The following is a 23,661-nucleotide window of genomic DNA, read 5'->3' on the forward strand; positions in this document are numbered from 1 at the left end:
CTGGATCTCTGAGTTCTTTACTCTCAATTTCTGCAACATCTGCAATATCTAGAAATGCAAACCTGTGAGCTGTGTGTGTTGTGCGTCTGCTCGGCCACCTCTCCTCCGGCCGTGCTGGAAGCAGCTGTGCGTTTGACAGTTTTATCGACTCGACAATAATCGAACAAATTAAATGTTCAAAAATATCAACTTAAGCACTTCAAAGTCAACAAAAAGCTTAAAACAATGAAATAATATTTCACTGAAAAAACAACAGCTCATAAGAACGATACACAAAATAATACAGAAACAAACAAATAAAAGTTATTAACCAGGATCCATGTTTTTGTCACAAACACTGAATCAGCTGATTCACTCTTTATGTTTCTGAGTTTGTTTTGTGATTATAGTTCTGGTTTCTGTTTCTGTGTCTTCACTGTGTCCCACGTCTCCTTACTTTGGACTCTGTGTTATATTTCCTGTTTTACTTTGACAGTCCTGTGTTACTGTTTCCTGTCTCGTGTGTGTAATTGGTCCCAGCTGTGTTTCCCTCCTGCCTCCCGTTCCCTGATTACTAAATTGCGTCCACGCCGCCGGCGCTCCTCTCCACAGCTGGATTCCAGGATTTCAGAGCATCCAGCTGTGGTGAGTGATGGAGACACTTTCTCTGCTCCCTCAGTAATCAGGACAGTTTATTGAACATCAGAGGACATAAAGGACTGTTTTTCACCTGCCCGTTCTGAACCTGGACATTAAAGACTGCTGGCTTCAAGGACATTAATCCCAGTGTCAGCCAGCCAATAACAGCCTGTGTTTTTCAGCTCTTTAGGAGTCAGAAATGAGAAAGACACAGACTGCTAACCTCTCCCTGCAGGAAATAAGCTCCGCCTCTTCCTGTCCTGTATATGAGTGATTCTGACATGAGACACAATGAGTTTCCTGTTTATTGTGACTTAAAGCGAGCAGCAAAGACACTAAACTGTGTGTTTCCAGCTGAAGCTGCTTTTTGTGTTGCTCCCACAATCCTGTCTGAAACAGTCAGTGAGGAAAACTCAGTTTATGCTTCCAAGCTCATTGTGAGAGGGCACATTGTGTTCCTGCAAGTGCTGATTTTGTCTGCATCCCTGAGTTTAGTGAGCTGCCTCCAAGGACTTGTGAAGCCCAGTGTGTTAAGGCTGCATCTCCCAGATGTTTCCACCTTTCCAGCACAGACGATAAATGTTCCCACAAAGGCTCAAAGACGGTTTGATTTTGTGAGTGTTGGCCTCAAGAGATTGCTCAGTGAGCACCTGAGTGTTTCTGGGACATCGGACACTAACTGGAACTTCAAGTCTGGTTCTGAAGCTGCACATGCAAAGACTGTTTCTGGTTGTAGAGACCTGGCTGTTCCAGGGATTGTAACCTCCCCAGAGGCTGAGCTGCTGACCTCAGCTGACTCTGGAGCCTTGAAGGTAACTAAGTTTGCACCGCTCGGGTGAGCCATCTCAGCTGCAACAGCCTCCACAGAGAGCTCACGCAAGCTCACCCAGCCTGCTGAGGATTTTATGCAGGTGTCTGGTAAAAGGACGATGCTGCTGTCCAATGAGGTGAGGAGAGAAGTAGCCAAACAGGCGAGAGCCGTGAAGGAGGAACGGCGGGCAGCTCTGGATGCCCGACATAAATACCTGATGAGCAGGTTGGCCGACGCCGGCAGCCTGGAGGAGGCGGCGGTGGAAGACGCCATCGTCTCTGATGACAGAGTAAGTTCAGAGACGTGATCCTTCCTCAGAGTTGAACCTTGGAGTCATTAATGTCTGATTCTTCCAGTTCAGTCTGATCCATGAATTCTTTGCTGCAAACGGATCCAAGAAGCTGATTTTCTTCTATCAGGATGTCAAACAGGTAACTTTGATCACATTTCAATGACTGACACATGAAGGTCTAACCGCTCTTCATAATCTGCTGTCCTGTTTGTTGCAGCGTACTTTGTATTCATATCTTTTAATATCTGCCTTTCTCCCAGAGTCTGTCCTCCCGTCAGTCTTCCTTTGTGGACGCATCAAACTCAGCTGTGGCTCAGAGGAAACTCTTCCTCACTACGGGGAACTCTGAGGTTGGCTTCAGCTTTTTATGTTTAGTTCATGTGAGAATCACAGAAAAATGCTGATATGAGTGGAAGCTTCTGCTGGGAAATTGGCAAAGAGCAGATTATTGAACAGCGAGGCAGACAGTTCATTTCAGTGATGCCAGTTTATTAGAAACGAGGACTGTGGGGCTGCTGGAAGTCAGGACGGCCGTTCTCTGGATAAACCTGACAGCTGAGGTGGAGAGCAGGATTTATCCACAGACGGCTTCTTCCAAGCAAATGTCCTGAACACACCTGAGCTGAGGGTTACACAGTGTGTCCTGTGTGATCTCTGCTTTATGGTGGTTGAATCTCACAAATGTGACCATCAGACCTGACGACTTATTTGTGATGTTTTCATTAAAAATATCCTGGGTGAGGTGTTTGGGGCCTGTCCCATGAGGAGGAGTCTCCAGGGCAGACCCAGGACACACTAGAGAGGTTATATCTCTCAGCAGGCCTGGGAATGCCTCAGTATTGTCCTGGATATGCTGGAGGAAGTGGTTGTTTAGGGAGGTCTGGGATTCTCTGCTTAGACTGCTGCACCTGTGACCCGGGACCAGATAAACAGGAAATGGATGTTTGAAATTCAAAGAAATCCTCTTTTAATAATGAGGAAAAAAGACAGCAGGAGATCCATCGCAACTAACAAAACACTTCAAACACATCAATGCATCAACTTTAATCAACTTCATTTGGTTCAAATGAAGGAATCTAACAAAGCACTCACTAAAATGAAACACCAGTTAGTTTCCCGAGCTCAACAGGTCGAACACCTGAGTTTGGTTTGCGGTGCAGTTTTTATTTCTTCTAGATAACCTGGGTTATTTGCACAGGAAGGTTTTTTAAATGTATTTCTTAAGTACGATCTTATATGGGGGTTGATTTTATAGCATAACAGAATAATGTAATAACTCTAATAGAGTATGAAACATTTGCAGAATGAAGTACAAGGTGAAGAAAAGTCAGAACGTCCCTATTTGAAAATACAGTCTCAGAAGGTCAGAGATGGACAGATTCAGCTACAGAAACATGTGGCCATTTTTTTAAAGCCATAGAGCATATTACAGACGACACAAAGAGCAAACACTGTAAACTTCTAACCACAGACCTCACACAGCTCACACACGTCAGAGTGAAGCTGTCATTTCCTGAAGCTTCCACACAAGAGAACTGGCAACAAGGTGGAGTCCTCATGGATCACTAGCAGAGAAATGTGGGTGGGTGCCAGACCACATGGACTCGACTCACTTTCTTTCATACAAAGGAGCAGACTAATGCTGTCATCCTTAAAGACTAACTAGAAACAAGCAGTGCGCTCGCATCGACTCGACTTGTTTTGCAAGTTTGAAGTGAGATGGTACTTTGGAGTCAGCCTCCCGAGATGATGGCTGGCTGGTTTTTGAAAAACATCTCATATTTATACAATGAGTAGCAGACTTTCCTGACTTGCAGAGGTCAACGTCCTCCTCAGTCATGCGCCATGAGTGGCACAGATACTATTCATCAAATAACTAACATGGCCTTGATTGTTACTCCAGAGACTTATCTGCGATGTAGCTTTATAGCATTTTCATTAGCAATCGTATGATTTGTGTTACAATGACCTTTGTGGACGGGCCCGGACCCCCAGGCCTCGTCCGTGACGCCGACGGTGAGCGCAACGTTTTTGTTTTCTTGCGCTTAAAATAACCTGATCAGCGTTCTGCGGACGGTTTGTTTACATTTCTCACATCTGTGATTGTTCACACGGGTTGGACACGAGCAGAGAGGGCTTTCAAGATGAAAAAGCCAACGTGAAACTTTAACGGACGACAATTGCAAGTTTTCCAATCAAATCTCCGTCACACCTTTCCTTGACCTCATCACGTTATCCACCTTAGTCAAGGAACAGTGGTTCGGGAAAATATGCATTTGTTTCTTGGACCACTTTAAAACGTATCTCGACTCGTGATGATGAAAAAAAATAAGTTTTTGTACAGAGTATCGTATCAGATCAGTATCGTCGATACCACCCTGAATTTTACTTGGTATCGGATCAGAAAGGAAATCAGTGGAAATCAAATCCTGCTTCTACAGGTGTCCAGTTCATTCACTCTGACCCCTCCAGATAAGCGTTGCCAGTTCTCACTGTGCTGTAGATCACATTTTCTTGTGTTTGGGGTTATAACGGTTACTTTTGAGGTCTGTGTTATAAAGCAAGTTAATCCTGAATTTAACTGGAGAAGACAAATTCCCACTGCGTGGTGTAGTGCACAGCCAGGCATTCTTTACATTAGTTCGTTTGACAAAACCAAAAAGCCGAAAGTATTTACTTGGAGTTTGGTTTGATGAAATAAGTGCCAGAATCAGTGAATGCAAATGATTCCAATGACATGAAAACTGGTCGAAGGACAAATCCCTCAAGAAAAGCACGACTAGCACATTAAGTGTTTTTGTAATCATCATCATCTCTAACACCATGCGCACAACAGTGATTTTGTTACAGAACACTAAGATAGTAAAATCTGGGAAATGATGATATTTCTTTCCAAAACTTCCTGTCTGGAAGACATTAAAGCTGCTGTGCCACCTGCAGCTTCTTTCAATCTATGTTATGTGAATATATCTTTTTTTTTTTTTGGGTTTGAACATCCATTCAAACTCACTCTCTGCCTAGCAAGTGTCATTCCCTCATTTCCTTGGGGTCCAGCTTCACATACGTGGCACTGAGCCTTTTCCTTTGTCACCTCTTTCTGCTACATGCCTAGCCTCCCAGTTTCTTGGTCTATTTTCTTCATTTCACTGACTACACTTCTTTTTCTTTGTAAATCTCTTCCTTCAAATACTTTCAAAATCACTTTTCTTTTTTCCCTTTCTTCTGTGCAGAGAAGACGTCAAACCCCTTCTTGGCAGTTTATCTCAATAAAGCTGTACTATCCCAGCCATCTGGTAAGTCTTCCCTACTACCCAGAGCCTGTTTATACTCCTGCATGTCTCTGCCTTCACTCACTTCCTCTTCTTGATGTCCAAACTCATCCTTCAAACTACCATTTGATGCTGCATAGCTGCATTCTCCCTGACACCTCCTTGTCTCCTGTCTTTTTGATTTCACCTTCTGCATAATATTTAGTTGCCCTGTGTGCAGCTTCCTCCACTTTCATATATTTCCACAAGTTCCTCCCTGTTCTTGAAGTATGTGTGCACCACGGCCATTTCCACTTGGAAAATCTGCCCCACATCTGTCTTTCTAGATTTCTCTCCTAAACACCACACCTACCCAACACCTCATAACCTCTGTTCCCTTCACCTAAATGTCCATTGAAGTCTGTGTCAATCACCACTGTAGTATGTGGTCTCTTGCACACAAAATGTGTCTACCCTCCACCTCCATAATATGAGTCCGCCAGCCCTCCCATTGCCAGTCATAGTCCATAACAAGTCAAAAACATAAACAGCTCGAACGTATTATTTATTTAAAAGAGAGAGAGAGAGAGAGAGAGAGAGAGAGAGAGCTCAGTTGTCCTTGCTCTAGCATCAAGAGTCAGTGACTGGCTGTTCACTGCAGGCTCAGCAGTCCAATGGCCGATCAGCAACAAAACAAATAAAAAAATAAGACACGTTCTTGATTATGACAACAAACCACATCCAAGAAAATATGACAGCAACACTTTAAGTTTTGTGTGCATTCATCATGTGCAACTCTGCAGAAAGTCTCATGTCAAGGATGTGTGGACAGGGGGGCTATTAAAAAGTTCCAGTATACAGAATAGAAAACCATCAAATGAATGAAATAAAATCTGTTGTCACAGTGGTTTTTGAAGGAACAATTACTTCACAGATGGACAGCCTCATTATATTTTAGTTAAATCTGATGATACACACTTCACGTCACCCTAGTTACATGTTTTTATTTGCCATGTGTATGTTATCCAAGGGAGGAAGAAAATGAAAAAGAAAACTTTTGATGTGTCCAGACATTTCTTCACATCAGCTGCCAGCAACCAGTTTCAGCATGTACAACTGTTGCAGTAAGTGTGCTCATGCAGACCAACTATGCTGGTCCACTGTTCTTAATGGTGCTGCATGTTGAGAAAGAAGTGAAACAAATGTTTTGTTTAACAAGTCCACTAGTGTTAGAATAACTTGGCATTTCCAATCTGTTTCTGCTGTAGTTCAATGAAAGGTTTCAGTTACTTAAGTTTGAGAAAAACCAAAAAAACCGTTGGCCAGCTTCCCTCAGGGTCACTCCACGGTTGATGACATGGTCCACTATTGTAGCTCTGATGTCATCAGCAATTCTATTTCTTACTCTTCTTACCCGTCCTCTCCCCCCTCCTCGTCCTCCTCTTGCTCCTCCTTGTCCTTGTCGTCCTCTTCATCCTACTTCTTCACCTCCACGTCCTCTTCCTCGGCCTCCTCTCACTCTTCCTGCTCCCTCCATTGTACTCCACACACAGAGCTTACCTGTATCATAGTGCTTAGGCTGATTGCAAAGTGAACTAATTATCTAAAAAAGCTTTCACATGTGGCAGTGTGCCAGACAGTTGACAAAATAGTGTAAATAATGGCCATAAATGTGTATAGTTTTGCTAGGAGTGCGTTGATCATTTGGAAATTGAGTGCAAAGCAGTGAGTTGTGTTTACAGTTCTGCAAAAAGAGTGCTGTGCAGTGGATTGTAGCTACAGGTTTGCAAAGTGTGTGTTACAAAATGGCAAACTGAGTGCAAAGCAGTGTTTGTGCTTTTAGTTTTGCACACTCAGTGAGTGGTTTTGCTATAAGTATCAATAGTTTTAGGAATTGTGCTGTAAGAATCACAGTTAGGGTTTAAGCATTCAGAAAAACCTGTAATAAACGCACACGCATGCGTCTTCAGCATTACTGGGTTTCTGCAGCTCCTGGTTTCCTGTTTAATACATTCACACAAGCAATCAAACGCTATGAATCGTTCCACAATGTTTGCAGTCACTTTTCTTATCCCTCCTGACTCAAGAGCATAAAGCGATCTACGTTAGCTCTGGGAATTCTGACGGTCGTTCAGTAAATCTTTGTTTAATCTCTTTATTTGCTTTTTGGAGAAGTGAAGGTACAAAAACCTCGTCAATCAAATTTGCTTCGGTGGACAGAAAACAGCCGTTGTAGACTGTTTGGGGTTACCTTTTATAAGTATTGAATTTTCAAAAGTGAAGTCAGTTCTTCTGACCAGGTTCAGACCAGGATGAACACAAGTATGATACTGGACCCACTAGAGAACTGGTCCCAGCTGTGGGTTCACCTCCTCCTGCTGAACTCATAGGACAGACTCTAATGTAGCATCACGTTCATCGGTCACTCCTGACCTCCTGTGAAGCATGACGGATGTGTAATTAATGACTTCAGTATTTGGGGCATTATTGCTCTAAAAATCATATTAATAGTATTATTATTATTGTGCTTTAGGCTGCACTGATAACGCAGAGGTCTCTTCTTCCTCTGGGCTGTTTAAAGGGCCAGTTTGTCCAAAGCTGTGTATATACCAGCTGCTGTCAGGCTTCAGATGTCTGCATTAGTCCACAGTCCACTGTTTGTAAGCCATTGCTTTACTGCAAAAGTTCCCATCTACTGTAAAGAAATGGAGATAAGCAGGCACATAATATGAAAAGGCATGCTGGAGCTGACTTTGTCTTTTCTGATCCATCGGTTTGTGTGGCTCTTTCCACAGGAGGGACCTAACCCACACTTTATTTACTTATATGATAAGTTTAGTGGAGTGTAGTGCAAAATACACAGTGTTTACTTTTAATTTAACAACATGAAGCTGCATCAAGTTTCCATGGTGACTGCTCAAGAAATTCTGCATTCATAAATAAACATCAGACTGTCAAAAGAGCTCATCTGTGCGAGACCACCGAGCTGAGAGCATTTTCAGGTCCAGATCCCCCGTACGCCATCGTTGGAGAGCAGTTGACGTTTTTCTTCCTGACTTTGATTTGAACACGTTTAAATGGAAAAGAGTCAAGGAATCTATAAGCCTATCAGGGTATGTGACGCTTTTGCTTTTACTGCATTTCAGTAATTTGAAGAATTTGATGTCGTTTTAAAAGTTGACAAACTGAGAATCATTTTAAGTAACAATGACTAAATTGCTATTTCTTTGACAGGTGTTGTTCAACACACCGATTTATGAAACAGCTGTAAAGATCTGCTGGTATCTTCCGGGCTACAAGGCTCAGGTTAGACCCAGATTCATGCAAACCAAAGCTGACAGAAAATATCAGGTCATTTCTGAGGACCTGAGAGTGGTGGTGATTAAATGTCTCCTTTACTTTTAGGTTGCGATAATGACGGAGTTTCTCAGACTTCAGCAGGAAGATCTAATTCCACCGAACCTCACTGCTGAAGATCTGAGAGATCTTTTGGTGGAGAAGAGCAGGGAGACGCTCAGAGAGCAGTGAGTTACTGTCACACCTGAAAGTCTGTTTGTGATGACGTGTAAGTGCTGAGAGAAAACCTCTGCTTTGCTTTCTTTTGAAGGCTGTGGGAGTTTGAGTTAGAGGATTTTGACGAAGAGGAAGCCAAACCTCTTCTAAGGCTGGTAAGACGAGAAAACCCACAAGACTTTTTTTTCATTATGTGCACATAACCTTTACACATAAGCGCAGTGTAAATGTGTTTTCTGTTTCAGGTGTGGGCGGTGAACGTCAGCAATAAAATGAGGGACGTTGAATTTGAAGCCAGGTTGCTTCTTCAGTTCCCAGAGGCCGTACCTCCTAAATTTCAGTGAGTCTCATGTAACATACAGTTATTAACCCTGTAAGACCCAACCCATCAAAAAACAGCCAGAAAATTCAGATTCTTTGGAACTGAGATGTTTATCAACCCTTTAAACAAAAGCCACACATGAGTTCTTTGCTATGTCATGTTGTGTATGATTTACTTTTATTGTGTATTTATTTTTTGTATCACATTTGATACACTGGGTGTTTTTGGCAACTTTTTGTTAACGACAATGTTAACTTTAGACTAAAAAAGAGTTTTGTCCACAACATTTAGAAATTATAGCAAGTATTGATCATGTTGATGAGATCGAGATCTCAGAAACTCATGTATGATACAAAGGTGGTTACAGGGTTAACAGTCCAGCTACAGTGTTTCAATATTTAAATGATGCTTTGAATATGTTTAACAGATAACTCTTATCATGTTTTTCTACAGAGCACCTAAACTCCTCAGCGCGGTGAAGGATTACGTTGAAATCCTGAAAAAGAAGCAGCAGGAACAGCCTAACAGCAAACTGCTCACCGCGCAGGAGGTAGTGGTCGAGGTAGTTCCCCGCGTTCTCCAGGGCTTCTGGGAGCTTCCTCCTCGTCCCCTCCTAAACATGGCCTCCCAGAGTCTAAGTATCCTCTCCACCAGTGTCACCAAGGCCACTTTAGATCGTGTCTCCAAGAGCCTCACGGCGATGGAAACACAGGCCGTCTTCACCCGCTCTATCCGAGACGATCTGGTCGACAGCATCCTGACGGAGATTAGACAGAAATTTCCTGAAGAAATTCTGTCTATCCAAGTTGCAAACTTTGCACCCCTGTTGCTGAAGACCATTGCTGATGTAGCAAGGATCCGGATATGTGAAATCTTTGAGCCCCCTTCAAGTCCTGATGTGAAGAGCACAAATGGTGAGCGCTCCTCTGACGGCCTTTCAGTGGCAAATGTTCCACCAGCCGAAGAAGCTCTGTCAGAAAGTGTTGCAGAGCCCGACGTTCCCTGTGAGGAACTTCTTTCTGAAAGGGCATCCAGTCTGAGTACTCGAGACCTTACGATCGAAGGAGCTCTGTCAGAAAGTGTTGCAGAGCCCGACGCTCCCTGTGAGGAACCCTATGGCGAGTCCAAATCCTGTGTTGAAGGTGAAGATCATATGATCAACGGATCTTGTTCTGAAATTGGGCCGGTTCCTGATGTTCCCTTTGAGGAACCTTTTCCAGAACCTGAAGCCAGCATGAAGTCCGAAGACCGTCAGATCAAGAAGAAGAAAAAGGGCTTCTTCAAAAGACTGAGAAGTCTGTTCTGCTGCTGTTGCAGACCAAAAGTCACCGACTGACACTGAAGCTGTGACCCAGTGTTGGTGTTGCAGTAACTCTAAATATGTAAATATGTTCCTTAATGATTGTTCTTCATGTTTTTGGGGGTTTCTTTAGTTTTCAGTGGGCTGGGTGTTTTTTCTCCTCCGTGTTCTTTACTTGATTCTTGTTCATAGTTCCTGATTTGTTTTCCTAGTTCTTGTTTCTTAGTTTGTAGTTTCTTGAGTCCACCTGAGTTTCCAGCAATAAAAGCTGCCGATTCAAGTTTCATTCCACGTAAGAGTCCTGTGTTTGGGTCCTACTACCTGCCTGTCACAGCACACCATGACAGAAACTTTATAAACTCATTCATATTTCTACACGAGTCTCCAGCTATGTTAAAGATTTTTTTTCTTTCAAACATTTGTAAGAATCTCTTATGGTTCTCAAAATACTTCCACAAGTCCAGTAAGTGTAGTGCAGTAACATATTGATGGTATTATTTTTAATAATTATTTATTATTTTTAATGCACTTTGAACTGAAACTGGTATATAAAATGTACTTCCTGTAGAAAATGCAGTGTGAATGCTAATAGCTGAATAGCTTGAGTTGAATTTTTATAATTGCTGAAATCTTTGGTGAAAAACATGTTACAGTTTTTGCCCGTTGCTTGAACACATTTTGCAAAACGTCGCTCATTGTGCCAAAACTCTAAACACAAGTAAACATGACACATCAAAATATACCATTCACATCTGTGCCAAACTGAAACTCTGCTGTCAAAACCTAACATTCCTCTGTCAAGATGTAACTCTGTTGACAAAATGACACATACTTGCATCACATGCAGATCAGATCAGGGGGACACACTAGTCTACTTCATATAAAACACTGCAGTCTTTCATTGTCATTGTTTATTCTGAAGGCACATTTTCAGGAGACACAAACAACCAACAAAAGCAAATAGGCCTACTCAATATTGTCCACTGCAGCACCATCAATTCAGATAAAGCAAAACACAAACATAATACAGTAATAGAAAAAACACTATACTGTACACACAAAAAATCATGACAATTGTGCATACGTGGGCTCATGGATCCCGCCGTCTGTTGGGGTCTGGCCACAGGACCTCATCGACATCGCAAGCAGTGTCTTCTCCCGCTGGGCACCGGGGAAAATATCCTCTTGCATGTCGAAACCATCCATGGATTGCTGTCACCTGAATGTAAATAGAAATATATGTGGTGGCCCCTAGAGACAAAACACGTACAAACTCCAAAGCACATTTCTAGCTTGAACTGAACTTCCAAAACAGAGCTACCTAGAACAGCGGTCCCCAACCCCCGGGCCTCGGACTGGTACCGGTCCGTGAGTCGTTTGGTACCGGGCCCCGAGAGTTGAGGCTCAGGTGTGAAATGTCTGGTTTTCAGGGTTTTTATTGCTTTTCAGCGTTATTTTGTTATCGTTTTTATCATTAACTCGGTTTTCCTGGGTCTTTTCACGTGTGTTATGAATAAATCTTCTTTTTCGGTACTAGTTTTATTTTGTTGTATTTATCCGCGACACCTTAAAGGCCGGTCCGTGAAAATATTGTCGGGCATAAACCGGTCGGTGGTGCAAAAAAGGTTGGAGACCGCTGACCTAGATCACGTAAATGACACAATTGAAAGCATGAAAGCATATGTGTATTGTTTGTGTATTTATGCACAAGCATTCATATATATTCAAATCATTAAAAAACAAAAGTTCATTTGCCTGTTACTACCACACACCAAATCTGGTCGTTGGTACTTGCTGAACTGAGAGACACAACAGCAGAGGTCACTATTAATGCTATAAAAGAGGCCTTTGCAAGACATGCAGTTGCCGAGACTGTGGTATCGGACAACAGGCCGCAAGTTTCATCAGAACAGTTCAAGCACTTTGCTAAAGAGTACCAGTTCACACATGAAACGAGCAGCCCCAGGTACCCCCAAGCCAATGGGGAGGCAGAACGCGCTGATCGTACCATTAAAGACTTGAGAGGACTGTGACTACAGCAGAGCACTGCTAGCGTGCAGGGCCACCCCACTGGAACATGGGCTCTCACCGGCACAGTTGCTCATGGGGAGACACCTGCGTACCTCTCTGCCACAAGCTGCTGCGAAGCTGGTGCCAAAGCGGCCCGACCTACAGGCTTTTCGCGAGAAGGATGAGGAGGGGAGGCGTGAGCAGGCAAAACACTACAACCGCAGACATAGAGTCAGGACAGAAGGTGTAGATTACTACTGAAGGAACCACTGGAGCAGTAGTTGGACCTGCCAGTGCTCCCAGATCTTATGTGGTAGAGACAGACAGGTTTTCTAAGGAGAAATAGGAGCCACCTCACACCAACAGGGACTGTTACCAGATCTGGTCGAGCGGTGAGACCTCGTGTAAGATTGGATGTGTAATTCTCTGAAGTTATCCATTCAGGCCCTATTCAAAGCTGGCTTAGGCTGTTAGAGATGTTTACAATTATGTGTTTCGTTTAAATGTAAGTGAACAAGTGAGAGATGTGTATCATTTTAACGTTTGATAATGCTCTGCATTCCTGTTCTTGTGAGCTGAGTGAGTCATTGTGAAGTATGTCTTTAGCTAAAAGGAGGTGTAGCAGGAGACTACTGTACCCATAAGGCTGTGTGTGTGTGTGTGTGGGGGGGGGGGGTATGATCTAAATTATAATATTGCTGACTGTCTGAGGCAAAATTTCCCCAAATCGAATCGAATCGAATCATGGATTGAATCGATTCGGGCAAGGGCGTCGATTTGGCATGGACGGAGGGGACATGTCCCCACCAATATCCAGCGATTATTGAATTGTCCTCACCAATAATTTGATCTCTTCGAGTAAAGAAAAGTAAACCTGATAGAAAGAAGAAAAAAAAATCTGTCAACGTCTCATTCACCCAGCGGTGCCGAAAGAGTTAAATTACGTCCTGTACTGGAGTCCTACCTCATGTGACAAATATGGCCAATGTGATTGGCTGAACCTTTCAGGGAGCTCTGTTGAGTTTTAGCAGCGGCAAGCCTGCGCTCCCAGGAGGAGAGGAGGACGGCAGCAAAGAGGAAGAACCTGGATATAAGAAAGTATTTTTCAGAGAAACCTGTAAGTCACTTAAAGCCAAGTTCACTCATAATGTCACGGTCTGGCTGGCAGACCGTGGGGGTGTAGGGAAGGAGGACACAGGCGCGGTGCTCTATGTACAAGCAGTGCGTTTATTTACAGCGATGGACAGACATGACAATAAATCCCGTGCTCTCCCGACTCCCGTGACGTGTCCTCTTCCCAGTGCTAGTGCTCCTGTCTCCGCTTCTCCGTGATGAGCACCCCGTGCTCGCTGTCCTCTCGTCTCCCCGTAACTCCTGGGGACATAAGAGAGAGGAAGCCGTCAGACACACAATAATGCAGCAGACTCAAACTAGGAACTGGTCGAGAGACTGACGTGAAGCCACGCAATGATCCAGCGTCGGAGAGAGCTCCACCACACTCTCAAATAGCTCCTCCGACAGGCCTGATCAGCTGCAGGTGTGGTTAATCACCTGCCAGGGCCACACACACACACACACACACACACACACACACACACACACACACACACACACACACACACACACACACACACACGTCTACAAGCAGGGAGAACGAGGGACAGCAATACAAAATACATACATTATAATATTAGTCCATAACTGCTCAGGGTCCTGGGTCTGACACATAAAATGTGTCCGTCACAATAACGTTGCAGGCTATGCTAGGCTTTGGCCCACATCAGTCTAAAACTGTATGTAACCATGAATAACGTGTTTTGGAAACAGCACAACATGCAGCACTGTTAGTTCTCTCAGTCTCAGAGCAGCGTTTCTAATTCTAATCTAAGTGAAGCTGTCAGAGAAAACAGCAGCCTCGAGCAGCCAGGATATTAGTTTACAGAGGCTGTTAGAATTATATGTCTAACGTTAAAATGTTGGTGACACAAGAATTTCATCTTAATGGCACTGACGTATTCATAGGTCATAGTTATGATTTTGCAAATATTCCACCTTGTAGTGCAGTTTGCACAACTTGTTTTAAAAATGCACTCAGCCTACAAACATTACTGATCAGTCAAGATCTGCACAAAGTGACAGACACACTGAAGCAGCTCCACATTTTATTCTTATTGTCATGTATGTCCTATTTGTCAGGTGACAGAAGAAGCAACACAAAGCTCAGAGAGCAATGGTGACACAAGATCACAGGTGGAATTGGATGATGACGCAGAATGAGAAGAGCGAAAGTGGATCGCTAAATGAAACGGATGAACCAGAACTGGTTTGTAAAAATGCTGCAGCTTCAGTGGTGTGGAACTGGTTTAGCTTTCGTCCGTCAGATACACAACAAAGCACTATTTTTGGTAGAGCATGCTAGCGGGCCGGCGTTATTACCGTGTTGTTTGGAAAATACGGCGCACTTAAAATCAATCCTTTGATTTTTCTGAAAGTCGACAGAGCCCCTTATAACCCCGTGTGCCTTATGTATGAACTCTGGTTGTGTTTACTGACCTCGAAACGATTTTATGTGCACGGCGCTCGAAAATCTGTCAGATGTTTCAGTACGACTTTGCTAAGCTACCACCGCTTGATGGATTGTCGGAGCGTTACGGCTGTCGTAGGCAGGAGCCTCGCGGAGTGAGCCATGTCTCCGTGACGGCCAGGACACAGCAGTCACGGACGATTGGCTGTGCGGCGAGAAGTAGGTTCAGTTCATCTATTTTGTTGACGACCGACCGTGCGCTGGTCAGAAAGATGCTCGGGAGCGGTGGTTTGAAAGGCTGCTTCTTTAGCCTGGCCAGCAGGCCCGACAGGCATCCCCGCTTTTGTTTGCGTTCCTTCCGCCGCCTGCGTTTCTTGGCAGAGCCGATAACAATCCACGGAGCACCCGATGTTCTCGCTATCTCCGGGGGGATGTTGTGCACCCTCTGATAATCACTGGTAATGGGGATCTGGCTGTTATATCCAATCTTGCATAATTCCAGATGGTTGTAGGAAAATTTGGCTTCACAATAAGGAAAACAAAAGAAGAAGAAAAAGTGGAGAAACAAAAAAGAAAGGCACCCAAGTGGAGAGCATAGAGCCGCTGCGTCTGTGCGCGCCGCCATCTAGTATACTTCTTCTAGTACACAGCCTGGAGGTGTGTTTGGGGTCATTGTCCTGTTGAAAACTGGTCCCTAAATGCAATTTCTCAACGAGAAGTTTGGGCTCGGGTGAGTCTGTGTGCTGAAGATATCTACCTATTCGGAACCATGGTAACAGGGTTCTGGCTGATCGGAGCTGGCTTGAGAAAGCGGAACCGGCTGTTCAAACCCCCACAAGGCTGCCCGCTGGGATTGGAACGATGGGAGAGGGGTGAGTTTCTCAAAATGGGCTCATTGAGTCAGCACGGATAAGATCTTGGAGAGACTACGGCTGCTGTGGATACTCAGAATAAGATCTCTGACTGCAGACTGGATACATCTCGGAAGGGCTCGCTCAGAATAACATCTCTGGGCACAAATTGGATGACATCTCGGGGAGGCACACTGCCGTGAGTTCTCAGAATCGGCTCCTTGAGCACAAGAATGACAACATCACAGAACGCAAGTATGGCGAAGCTCGCGGCTCTCCAACGGGAGATTGAGAGACCAGTGTTGGACTGTAGAACTGCTTTGAAATTCATATGAGCTGTTCGCACTAAAGTAAAAAGCACCATCACTTATGCGGATACCCCTTCAGCCCCAGACGTGGGCTCAAGGTCGGAGCTGAACAACACCCTGATAACGACTGTGTTGAGTCTGTTCCTTCCCATTCCATGCAAGGCCACCTGGGTTGGCTGGAAGACTGTTTACTTAGCCTGGCAGGGCGAAGGACACTGTCTCAGCTGAACCCTGGACACGCACACACATACAGGGAGTGCAGAATTATTAGGCAAATGAGAAGGGGTGTGGTCTAATGACATCAACACCCTATATCAGGTGTGCATAATTATTAGGCAACATCCTTTGGCAAAATGGGTCAAAAGAAGGACTTGACAGGCTCAGAAAAGTCAAAAATAGTGAGATATCTTGCAGAGGGATGCAGCAGTCTCAAAATTGCAAAGCTTCTGAAGCGTGATCATCGAACAATCAAGCGTTTCATTCAAAATAGTCAACAGGGTCGCAAGAAGGGTGTGGAAAAACCAAGGCGCAAAATAACTGCCCATGAACTGAGAAAAGTCAAGCGTGCAGCTGCCAAGATGCCACTTGCCACCAGTTTGGCCATATTTCAGAGCTGCAACATCACTGGAGTGCCCAAAAGCACAAGGTGTGCAATACTCAGAGACATGGCCAAGGTAAGAAAGGCTGAAAGACGACCACCACTGAACAAGACACACAAGCTGAAACGTCAAGACTGGGCCAAGAAATATCTCAAGACTGGTTTTTCTAAGGTTTTATGGACTGATGACATGAGAGTGAGTCTTGATGGGCCAGATGGATGGGCCCGTGGCTGGATTGGTAAAGGGCAGAGAGCTCCAATCCGACTCAGACGCCAGCAAGGTGGAGGTGGAGTACTGGTTTGGGCTGGTATCATCAAAGATGAGCTTGTGTGGCCTTTTCGGGTTGAGGATGGAGTCAAGCTCAACTCCCAGTCCTACTGCCAGTTTCTGGAAGACACCTTCTTCAAGCAGTGGTACAGGAAGAAGTCTGCATCCTTCAAGAAAAACATGATTTTCATGCAGGACAATGCTCCATCACACGCGTCCAAGTACTCCACAGCGTGGCTGGCAAGAAAGGGTATAAAAGAAGAAAAACTAATGACATGGCCTCCTTGTTCACCTGATCTGAACCCCATTGAGAACCTGTGGTCCATCATCAAATGTGAGATTTACAAGGAGGGAAAACAGTACACCTCTCTGAACAGTGTCTGGGAGGCTGTGGTTGCTGCTGCACGCAATGTTGATGGTGAACAGATCAAAACACTGACAGAATCCATGGATGGCAGGCTTTTGAGTGTCCTTGCAAAGAAAGGTGGCTATATTGGTCGCTGATTTGTTTTTGAATGTCAGAAATGTATATTTGTGAATGTGGAGATGTTATATTGGTTTCACTGGTAAAAATCAATAATTGAAATGGGTATATATTTGTTTTTTGTTAAGTTGCCTAATAATTCTGCACAGTAATAGTCACCTGCACACACAGATATCCCCCTAAAATAGCTAAAACTAAAAACAAACTAAAAACTACTTCCAAAAACATTCAGCTTTGATATTAATGAGTTTTTTGGGTTCATTGAGAACATGGTTGTTGTTCAATAATAACATTATTCCTCAAAAATACAACTTGCCTAATAATTCTGCACTCCCTGTATTTGCTTTCGTAGCTGGTGGAGACGGATGGCATTGTCTGCCCTCACTAGGTCCACAACGGCAAGTTCCTGCTGTTGTGTGAACAGGCGTTGGCGTCCTGCCCCAGAAGGTCTTCGAGTCATTCTAGAGAATTCTCATAGTCAGGCCATGGTTGATGACATGGTCCACCAAAGTTGCTCTTATATCATCAGAAATATGGGTCTGTGCGTGGCCTCTTCGACGACCTCCTCCTCTTGCTCTCCCTCCATCCATGCTTGCAAAGTTCTTGAATTGGCTAAACTGAGGGCTTTTTGTAGTTGGCTAATTGGTGTTCAGTTTTTCAAGTACGTGCCTTCAGGTGTGTATTGAGTGGTTGCAATTACCCGATGTGCTTTGTATTTTGGATGTTTTCCAGGGTGGCACCCTGAAATTTCATTTTGTGAACGAAGTGTCTTATGTGTGAAATAGAGTGTAGTATGCAGGACCATGTGTGTTGCATAATTGCAACTAGGGTGCAAAGCAGTGCTTTTGTTTAAGGTATGGGTACATGTGTTTGAGGTATGGTAACAAAAGCTTCAAGTTCAAGAGCAGACTGCAGCGGACTGTACGGGCAGCAGATAGGATCATCGGCACCCCCCTGCCCTCCATCCTGGATGGAGGGCAGGGGGGTGCCGCTCAAGAACCAGGAAACGGGCAGGGAAAATCATCACAGACCCCTCACACCCTGCACACAGACTTTTTGATCTGCTGCCCTCTGGCAGACGGTACAGAAGCCTGCAGACCAGGACCACCCGACACAGGAACAGTTTCTTTCCCCTCGCCATCTCCCTTCTTAACACTTGACCTGTCACACTGCTCCCACTGCCAGACTGCAGCTGCACCTTATGTACATTTGTAGTATTCATTCCACCTCATTCATTTCTGTATTTTATGTATATACGTTTAGATTCGTTATTTATAGTTGCTGTTGTGGATAAGGCGTAGCTTTGGGTCACGTGGTGTCGGTAATAGTGATTGCTATATCATCTGTTCACGTCCTGAGGGAATTTTTGTGAATGAGTGGGTGATGGGGGAAGTCGACTTTTGCTGACCGCTCAAGCTTGGAATGTTTTGATCACTGTTTTTCTACCGATTTTAAGGATTTGATAACAAATAAAGGAGTTTTAACCTGGAACTTTGACTTACGTTTTAAACAGCGGGCGCGTCAACATTATTCGCCTATTCAGCTGCTCGGCGACTCAAAGGCTTGACAGTCGCCAATAGTTGCTTTACACAGCTTTGTGTATGTGTGTATATAGACACGTGTGTGTGTGTGTGTGTGTGTGTGTGTGTGTGTGTGTGTGTGTGTGTGTGTGTGTGTGTGTGCCCTCACAGAAGGAAGGTCACAGCAGGAGCTTTTCTCGAACGCATTTCCAATCAGTTTTTTACAAGAAGTGTAGCTCATACAACGGTATAAATGTATTCTTTGTGATACTTTATAAATATGAAACTCTAAAGATTTTGAGTTCGTGCACATTGTGAAACAAGAATCTAAATATTTGTGTCACAATGATTTCTATAAAAGCATTTTGTTTATGGGGATAATGTGACAAATCTTTTGTGACCCTATTAATGATCAATGGTAATTGAAGAGGAACCCTGGCTCGGGACATTTTCATGACAAGTGTCAGCGCAGACATCTACTAACGAGAGAACATGTTTTATCATCATAAACACGGTGATGTGAAGCATCGTTAAAGTGTCACTTCAGTAATGTTGACTCATGTTTTTAATAATGACTTTAAAACACTCATTTCTGTGGTTTATTTTAAGTTTACAGAATATAACATGTGGTAAGACGACGAGTTTTACTTCTCACTGTCCGTGTCATGTGTATCTATTTATCATGTATGCTGCTTTGCCGAAAATGTTTCATTGTGTTCATGAAATAAACCAGACTTTCACTGTCTGCATCTTTTACTGTTTTCTGCTTTTGTTCACTCCAAGTTTGACAAACCTACAGATATCCAGAGTTAACTCACTAACAATGTGGAGCAGTCTCAGTGTATTTAGCTGCTTTTTCCCTGAACACAACCAACTGAGAGAAACGCCTGTAGGCCTCACTTTGGTCATTTTGAACGCTGAAGGAGATTTGTTCCATAGACACCTTATACTAGTGTTTCCTGCACTACTATGTTCTATTTAAATCCAGATTCCTTTTATAGTTTGCAGTGAAATTTGTTAAACCGTTGCTTAATGGGACAGAAGTACAAGTCACTCTTTACTAACACATTTGTAGATGAGTTTATTGCTGAACGACACAGCTAGCAGTCTCACACACTCTTTAGGTTTTTCAAGTTTTGTGTGTAATGGTTTAGTCTATCAAACCTTACCCTTTTCTCCCCAGTATCACAACAGTGTGACTCCCAAAGTACAGATCAGTAAACAACCAATGATTCTAAATCCAGAACAGAAAGATACAGTTGGAAGATGAATGATTGCGTTTTTATGATGTGTAGTAAAACGACCCCCTCTTCTTCTTCTCTGTGTTGGTGTTGTTCTTGACTACAGAGAATTGTTTTTACTAAAATGAAACATTTTCAGATGAAAATGTTTCATTTTATTTCACTGTAACACCCCCTCAATGCCATTTTTAGGTGATCCCATGTTTTCATATTTATGCTTTTGGCACTGAGGGTATCTGATACGCACGTTGTCACTGTGTTTTGTGCTACCAGCTGTGAGCTCTGCTTTTGCTTTGAGCAGTCTGTTTTTATTTTGTCTCGCGAGTGTGTGTTTTTCAAACCAGATCCTCCTCAGTTTGATTTTGTTACCACAAACTTTGTGTGAAGTTCACAACAGAGGTAAAGAGATTTAAACACACCAGTTTAAGGACGCAGCGATTGGACCAGCTGCACAGGGCTGGTGAAGCAGAGAGTGTCGGGGGAGATGTGCAACAGAAGCAGAGGGAACATTTTACAAGATGATAAATGGCACATTTAGGTGATTAAGGATTTGTTGACAAGATTAAAAGACACGTCCGTCAGAGTTCAACAACATTACAGTTTGATTAAATAAAAAGTTTTTAAACTACACAAGGTTCATTTTCTCCTCTGATAGTAAGCATATTAAACATGTCAAGAAAGAAAGAGTATAAAGAAAAATAGTAAATGTGTCTAATTAAACTCTTCCTGTGAACCTTATATCATCCTTTAATATGTTCGGTGTTACAAACTTGAAGAAGCACAGAAAAGATCATCAGACATTAATCTAATCAGTTTTCAGCCTTCATTCATATTGAAAAGTTGAAATCTTCCCTGCTAGACCCAAGTGCAGCGTTTAACACCGTTGGCCAGAACATTTTATTACAGCTATTATTAAATGGAGAGTCCTCTTCACACACTGAGGTTAATTATGAAGCTCCACAGGCTTCTGTGCAAAGACCAGTTCTGTTTACATTATACGTGCTTTAGAAGACATAGCATACATTTTCACTGCTATGCATATGATACCCGCTTTTATTGGTTAAACTGCCGGGATGTCTTAGACACATAATGAGCTTTAATTTTCTGCTTCTAAGTTCAGATAAACTGAGGTTATTGTAACGGGGCGTAAAAATCTTAGAAACACTGGCTAACAAGATCCTTACTCTGGATGGCATCGCCTTAAGCCGCCTGTTGCAGTCATTTGGCACATTATAAGTAAAATTGAAGCACACGATCCCAAAGCACAACATCAACATTTATTTATATACAAAAATGAAAATTCTTTTTACAGAAAAGAATTGTAACTTCACAATATTGCATTAAGATGAGCAGACAGATTTTAATCTCAGCATCGTGCACACAGATTTTTCAGGACACTGGAAGAGTTCCTGCCGTGGATTTAGATGTTAGTGTTGTGTGGATGATCCCATTCTGTCATCTTTGTGTTACTAACACTGATGCTTTTACACTTTAGGACCCTCGAGACCTCTGCTGCTCAGCCGTCCTGATCGCTGCCTCCACTTTAACCAGAGGCTGTAACCTCTGATCATTTCACCTGCACCGGCAGTAAAACTCTTCTCCAGAACCAAACGTGCCATAAACCCATCACAGCTTCATCATCAGCTCAGTCTCAGCAACATGCAGACGACCGAGCAGCAGAAACTCTGCAGGGAACGTCTGAAGTCTGTTCTTCAGTTTTCCCAGCTCACTGTTTATTGAACATGAGACAGAAAAATAACTTCACCTTTAATGTGAAACTTTTATCGCCTGTGACATGTTTGCAGGAAGTTTTCATGCTGTGATTTAGTGTCACATCCATAAATATCACACAAGGTAAAAACTACAAGTCTTCCTCTACCCCCCCAATTTTTGCACATGTCGAGGAGCGTGTCAGGCTACATTTCACTGTGTGTTATACTTATATAACTATGTATGTGGCAAATAAAGAACCTTGAACCTTGAACCTTGAAAGTGAAAGTGTTGATCCTCCGTTCAGAGCAGCAGGAGGAGGAAGGTGGAGCTGAGGCAGGCGAGTGTTAACATGAATATGTTTCTTCTTATGACATAAAATAATTCCACGCTGTTCGTGTCTGTGGGTGAAACGTGAGGCCGGTCGGCTCCTCTGAGCGCTGGTTTCCTGTAAGTAGAGAGGAAGTGAGTTTAGCTGAGAGAGCAGGAAGAGAGTGAGAGCTGTGCTGAGGCAGGTGAGTGTTAACACCGCTCTGACATTACTGTGTCTCTGTGGCGGGAACAACAGGCTCCGTCAGTGGAGGCAAAAATAATCAGACTTTGGTTTTTCAAAGGAAACTACTTTATGTTGGGAGAAGCCGCGCGCTCATTGGATAACGACTTGTCAATCTCAAGTTATTAGCCAATGAGCGCGCAGGTTCACAGTAAGACCCGCCCTTATCACGACGGGTTTTAAAACTAAAATGGCGACAGAAACTCTGTGAGTGGAGTTCAGGCTGACTTTATGAAAGTGCGACGTTTGAGCCACTTCCTGTTCTCAGTGCCGGCGTCCTGATCACCGAGGTTTCTGTTGCTCTGATGTCTGATATTGATTATATCGGTAAACAGGCTGTAGGCAGAAACATCAGGTCTGATCTGAAAATCCCTTCAGAAACAAACTTTAAGAGTTTTATGTCCGTGTGAGGCCGCACGCTGATTGGATAACCACCTGTCAGTCTCAGGGTATTAGCCAATGAGCGCGCAGATTCACAGTAAGACCTTAACACAGCATTTTTTTTTAAAACTAAAACATCGACAGTGAAAATGTAACGTGTCCTGTGATCTATAAACACTCTGTGATGAATAATCTGAAGTCATTTTGAGCCTGACAGTAGTTTCCTGTCACAGAGCAGAAGCTGCAGGCAGTTTTTGGCACCTTTATATTTAATTTATTCCAAAATAAATCAATAAAGGTAGAAAAGAACTCTCAGTGACATTAAAAATCTATTTTTAAAGACAGATGTGACCAAGTGCAACAAATATAAGATGAGATGTTTACAGATATTTGAAGTATTGATCATATGTAGAACACAGAGCAGGTCCAATAACAGAGTCATGCTGCTCACAAACAGCAGTTTGGTTTCATGAGCTCACTTCCTGCAGTGATCCTCAGCTTCTCTCCAAAGGAGCCGTAACATGTGGGCTCCTCACCATGATGATGATCCCAAACACACTGAGTTCCTTCATCCACCTGATCATGTACTTATTAAATAATGTGATGGTTTTGGTGTTTTTTAAAGACTTTGAGCCTCTAAAATAACTGGTTTGGACTTTAGGGCCAAAGCTCCAACATTAGAAAGCCGTCAGTGTGATGCTTCCAGTACAACAGCACCTCTGAGTGTGTGTGTTTACCTCTCAGACTAACTCCACCCTGACATCAAGAAGATGGAGGAAGAGGACGGAGCAGCATCTGCAGCATCCAGCTGTGTGTCTGTGAGGAGTGACGGAGTTACACAAACACCTCCACCTTACAGTCATGGACCTGCAGCAATAATGTAAGAACACTACTAACTTTATTAGTCATTTCAACATAACCATGACAGAATCATTGATCTGTGATTGGTTCAAACTGTTTGATCTGAGTTTGCTTTTTATTGACTTGTTTTCTTGCTAAGATCTGAACTCTGTAAGTTTAAGTGAAGTCAGTGCAGCAGAATCAGAGAGAAGAGCTGAGAACAAACTGAGTTCATTCAGAGACAGAAAAAACTGGCTGATGATTGGCTG

At 43.4% G+C, this 23,661-nt stretch overlaps 1 protein-coding gene across 1 annotated transcript in view; it reads left to right on the top strand.

Annotated features, from left to right (window-relative positions):
- Positions 1–23,661, top strand: part of LOC309701483 (NACHT, LRR and PYD domains-containing protein 12-like) — a 442,279-nt gene that overhangs the window by 93,068 nt on the left and 325,550 nt on the right. The window lies entirely within an intron of this gene.

Source organism: Aulonocara stuartgranti, assembly GCF_965226115.1.
Source record: "Aulonocara stuartgranti genome assembly, chromosome: 23".
Lineage (NCBI taxonomy): Eukaryota > Metazoa > Chordata > Actinopteri > Cichliformes > Cichlidae > Aulonocara > Aulonocara stuartgranti.